This window comes from Octodon degus, unplaced genomic scaffold (assembly GCF_000260255.1).
Source record: "Octodon degus isolate 3935 unplaced genomic scaffold, OctDeg1.0 scaffold00162, whole genome shotgun sequence".
In the NCBI taxonomy this organism is placed as follows: domain Eukaryota; kingdom Metazoa; phylum Chordata; class Mammalia; order Rodentia; family Octodontidae; genus Octodon; species Octodon degus.
This window is the reverse complement of record NW_004524738.1, coordinates 3,947,681-3,953,607: the sequence shown is the minus strand read 5'-3', so window position 1 is coordinate 3,953,607 and position 5,927 is coordinate 3,947,681.

Below are 5,927 nucleotides of genomic sequence, written 5' to 3'. Positions count from 1 at the left end.
ATATCAATACTTGATGAAAAATACCTGTTCCATGTCATGCCTAAGATCTTTGATATTCAAACAGACAATAAGGCTAAGCTCAACTGCCTTGGTTGTAGGGTAATAACAATAAGCTTCTTTTCTGGGGGGTTAACAACCTAAGTTTGCAGACCAAAAATTAGAGAAAAAGGAGAGGTGCAAGGACAGCCAACATTTTGGCCCTAGCTTTTCAAGGTCAGTGAAGACTCAGGAGATAGGAGAACCTTTACTGTAACATCATATAACTCAATTGTGTCCCAAATTTTCTGATCAAGGAGATTATGGGGTCACAGAACAAAGTGATCAATGAAGTAGAGTGTGCCTAAGTAGAGTCACATGGAGAGAAAACATTCTCTCAGGCTTTCACAAAGAGCAAATTGGTCAAGCAATGGCCATGGCTCATCCACATGGCTGACACTGACAAAGGATCTACAAACCATGGTACAAAGTTTCAGGATAAATCCTGAGGGGATTTGACTGACCTTGTCAGATACAGAAGTTGCATTTCTTGTTATATAAGTCTTGCTTTATCTTGGTCTTAACCATCCAGCAGAAAAATATAAAAACAAGGTATAAAAAGTAAAGCCACATTAATATGCTGAGCTGTAAAAGGCTCAAGTCAACAACTTCTGACATTACCAGTCTTTATAAAAAAAGTCACTACTGTTATGGACTACTGGACTATATTGGAATATTTTGATGAATTCCTGCACCTATAATATTTAAATGACAATGAAATACCCTTCTCTGACAAAACTAAAACAAAAAAAGGGTATAAATGAATGAACATTTTTGTATCAGTATATTCAAAATAGTTAGGATAGATATATGGCTATATTCTCTTAATTCAATGAATAGAAAGATTTGTTCTAATAGTGTTTGTAAATAGGGTGTTATATCTGCGTCTTGCACAATGAATAACCACTAAGACAACACTATGCAATGTATTAGTTATTGAAACTGTCCTTCTAATCAGATTTGAAACTGTCTCATTGTTATTTGCTTCTCAATAAAGTTGTTTAAAATAAATAAATAAATAAAATAGGATAAATTTGAGCCTTTTGTCAGTAAATGGATGTAACTAGAGAACACACTCTTAAGTGACATAAATCAGACCCACATGTGCAAACAACATAGTGTCTTCTTAGTGTGAGAACCTGAAAAGAAAAAATAAAACCTGAAGGGTGCAATAGATAATGGTAAAAGGGAATCAACTTATTCAATATGGAAGAGTTACTGTGTTGTGGAAAAGAACAGGAGGGGGAGTAGGGGGAAGAGATTTGTCTATGTATGTAAGCAGGATGGTTGGGACAACTGTACTGTGCACTTGTGCTGCTCTCTGGAAAAGAGCAGATAGTACTTTACTTATTTTGTCTCTTTTTCAATTTTACATTTTTTCTTCTTAATTTCTTATACAGGTCTTCCTTTTCTTCCTTCCAGTTTTACATACATATATCTAGTGATATGAATAACTTTAAAAGACAACACTGTGGTTTAAAATAAATACTGCAAAATTCATCATACTTTGTTAGGTTAAAAAAAAAATTAATAGACTGAATGTCAAAGGATGGAAAACAATGCTCTATGTGACAGGAAACCAGAAAACAGCAGGGGTAACTATTCTATGTGCTAACAGTAACAACTTTAAACCAAATGTGATTAAATGGAACAAAGAAGGTCACTACATACTTGTTAGGGGAAAACTGCAAGAGGAAGAGATAACAATTATAAATACATAAGCACCCAATGTATGAGACTCAACTATATAAGACAAACTTTGACAGACATGAAAAATGAGCAGCAACATAATTGTATTTGGGGACATTAAAACCCCATTGACACAAAGAGGTAGAACAGCCATGCAAAGAATGAGCAAAGAAAAAACAGAACTGAACCAAATTTGTGAAGAAATGGACTTAGTAGACCTTTATAGAGTGTTCTACCGAGCAGCATCAGAATACACATTTTTCTCAGCTGCACATGGTACATTCCCCAAAATAGGTCATGTGCTAGCACATAGAACATGCTTATGTAAATTCAAAGGAATTGGACTTATCCCATACATATTACCTGATCGTAGTGCAATGAAACTGGAAATTATTGACAAAAAAACAGCAAAATCTCTATAAATACATGGAAACTAAATAATATCCTCTTAAACAACCAGTGGGTCATGGATGAAATTAAACAATATTTACAATATAACAAAAATGCCGATACAACCTATAGAAACCTGTGAAATGGAATGAAAGCTGTCCCCAGAGGGAAATTTATAGTTGTAAGTTCTCACATCAGGAAAACAGAACAAGCCCAAATAAACAATCGTATGCTGCCCCTCAAGCTCCTAGAAAAAGGAGAGCAAGTCAAGTCCAAAGCCCAAAAGGGCCAGCCTGATTGCTCAGCAAACTAAGGGGCCTGCTTAGGCAGAGCACAACAGCCGGGATTTGATACCCCGCATGCCATGCTCACCCCACCCACATGGCGGACTGAGATGAGAATTGAGACAGGGTGGCACATGCCTGTAATCCCAGCACTTGGGAAGCTGAAAACAGGAGAATTACTATGAGTCCAATCTACATTGTGAGACCCTATAGAGCCTGTGGACCCTGTCCTAAATACAGAAAAAAAAAGTCCATAGCCCAAAGAAGGCAGGAATTTACAGAGATCAGAGCAGAAATAAATGCAATGGAGATGAAGAAAACAATACAGAGAATTAATGAGTCAAAGAGTTGTTCTTTGAAAGAATGAATAAAACTTAAAAACTCCTAGCCCACCTAATTTAAAAAGGAAAGCAAAAAATTTAAATTCATGAAATGGGCAAAGAAAAGTAATCTGAGCAACTAATTTAAAAATAAAATGTAATTCAATAACCACTGTTGATTTCCTATTTGTTTAGTGAAATCTTCTATCATTTTTAATTTTTCTATAACTATTTTATATTCTTTAAAATAAAAAATAATTTAAAAGACTCATATTCTACACTAATTCAGTCATTTTATAAACATAATCTTGTCCTCTTACTAACCTTCTTACCGTTTAGTTGTATTAACTCTTAAATTGAGGAATTATGTACTCCTCAATGAACAGAATTAAATTCTCCATGCGACAGAAATGGTTAGGAAGCAAACATACAGAGAAAATGTAAAATTTATCTGTTTTTAAAGAATTATAAAGCATATGTCTGTGCATATAATGTTTATGTACAAAGTATTATTTACTGATAGGTAAATTTTAAAAGGACAAAAATAGATTTCCAGTGTTTGAAAGGTTCATTGTAAGTGCTACACTCTTGTAATGGCTAGGGGAGTATAAACTGGCATGTAACTTTAAATAATTTGTCAAGATAAATGAAGTTAAATATGTTATATGCATGAACTTTCCTCCTAAAAAAGACAACACAGGAATAATCTATGAAATATATGAAAAATATTTCTGTCGATTTAGCACAATAGTTGATAGGGAAATTGTTAAGAAATGAAAAGCATACAGAAGACTGAGTAGTATGTAGAAACTACATCCAGTAATGTCAAATGTAAACAAAGTAAGAATAAGTAATTATAACTACCTGTAAGGTTAGGTAGATAGAGGTTTGAAGATTGGCTAAATGCAGATTTGACTGACCTTGTCAGATACAAAAGTTGCATTTCTTGTTATATAGGTCTTGCTTTATCTTGGTCTTAACCATCCAGCAGAAAAGTATAAACATGAGGTATAAAAAGTAAAGCCATATTAATAGGCTGAGCTGTAAAAGGCTCAAGTCAACTTCTACCATTGCCAGTCCTACACATAACCTACTACTTTTATGGACTACTGGGCTATATTAGATTATTGTGTTGAATTCACGCACCTACAATATTTAAATGGCAATGGAATACCCATCTCTGACAAAATTAAACCAAAAAAAGGAATATAAATGAAGGACCATTTTGTATCTGTATATACAAAGTAGGATAGATACACAGCTACTTTCTCTTAATTCAAAAAGAAGAAACACTTGTACAAATAGTGTTTAGACAGGATATCATGTCTGCATCTTGTACTATGAATAACTACTATGAGGACAACAATATGCAAGGTATTAATTATTGTAACTGTCATACTAATCTACTAACTGAATCTGTCTCATTGCTATTTGTTTCTCAATAAAATTAATTTTTAAAAAAGGAAATAGCAACAGAAAAAAAGATTGGCTAAATGCTATAAATAACCCTATACTATCAGGCACTAAAGCTTGCACACTTAATTATTAACCTACTTAACAAAGGTTAATCTGTCCCTCACATCACCGTGGGAAGAAGGGATCTCTGCTCTAGAGCATGACTCAGGGTCTTTCCAATGGGGCTTCCCCTACTTCCTTGTGCTCAGAGAGTCCTCCTCATCTGGAAGGCAGATGCAGAGGGAGCCTGTGGAGAAGTGTCTCCCTGTTCCTTACTATCTCCACTTGTAAAGACAAGCAAGGCTCCTGCTCATAGACACTGGCACGGACACGTCACTCACGTAACTCCTGTCCCATCTTGATGGAGATGCAGAGATGATGCATGTGGCTTCCTAGGAAGAAGAGGGAGGAAGAGAAGGCTGGTGCATGCACAGCCCACCTGAGCCCCTGTCTGTACAAATGAAAAGCAAGACACTGTAACTGTGAATAGAGTTGATTTCCTTAGTAGACAGGTTTGCTTGCTAAGTAAAAGCTTCTTTTTATTTTGGAAATAGGCAATATATTCTACTATTTATATCAAGTTGTAGGTAAGATGGGTAAATTTGGAACATAAAATCAGCTTAAAATACCAGAATTAAGTTAAATAATGTAGAAGGCCAATTCTTTAACATCTAGTATTTAATAAGTGAAGCACACTGAGATTTGTTAATCCAGCCTCACGTCTGTTCATATCTTCTCATGTCTACTAAAAACTTGCACCTCAAGAAATATGGTCTAAATTTTGCAAATCATTTAATGGGAGATGTGAAGCCTGAGTGCTCATTAATAAGATGGAAATTTTAATTAAGCTCCATATGCAATTATACCTTTCCTGGTTATTAACAGTGAAGAGAAAAATTATATAGCTATGATCACTGGTGGAAGAATTAATGGGATTTTTGATGACATAACATTTGTTTAATGGAAATGTTTCCTTTTATGTACAAGTGTCACCAGAGGGCAATTTGTCATTGTTATTAATTTAAGATCATTTTCTCTGTCACTCAACACTGATTCCTACTAAAAGGGGGGGATGGCATAGGCTTCCACATAAGATCCCTGTCAGAGAGAAAGATATAACAACAAAAAATAAATTTGGGACAAAGCTCAAAGTGTTTATAAAGAATCATACCTCTTAAAAGACACAAAAGACCAGGAGTATAATACAAAGAGAAAATCAGTGTGTATTCTTTTCAAAAAGATGGTATTTGTGCAGTTTGGATCATTAAAGATGAAAATCTTTTCATGTACATGAAGATGATCTTTTATTTTTCTTATAATGAAATGAGAATTCTTCTACACAGCCATATCCAGCTTTGACACTTTCTCAGGTGAGAGCTGCTACCCGGCTGTGAGGAAATGAACACACTGGAAACAATCATGTGTGCAGATCTGTAGCACAAAGGGATGGCACCAATTTGCTAGGGCTGCTGCAACTAGAGGGCTTTCGCAACCAAAATTCCACTTGGGGGCTCAACTCCAACATATTACTTGGGGAGGGGGCACTGTTCAGTACTTTGCAGTGATCACTTAACTGTTTAATTCCAAACACAAATGATATGATACAAATCTCCAGATTGTAGGCTTTCTTTTTTAATGGTGATTTATTTTTTACTTTTTTATTAATTTTACTGAGAAACAAATAGCAATGAGACAGATTCAAAACAGGTTAGTAGGACAGTTACGATAATTAATACATTGCATATTGTTGTCT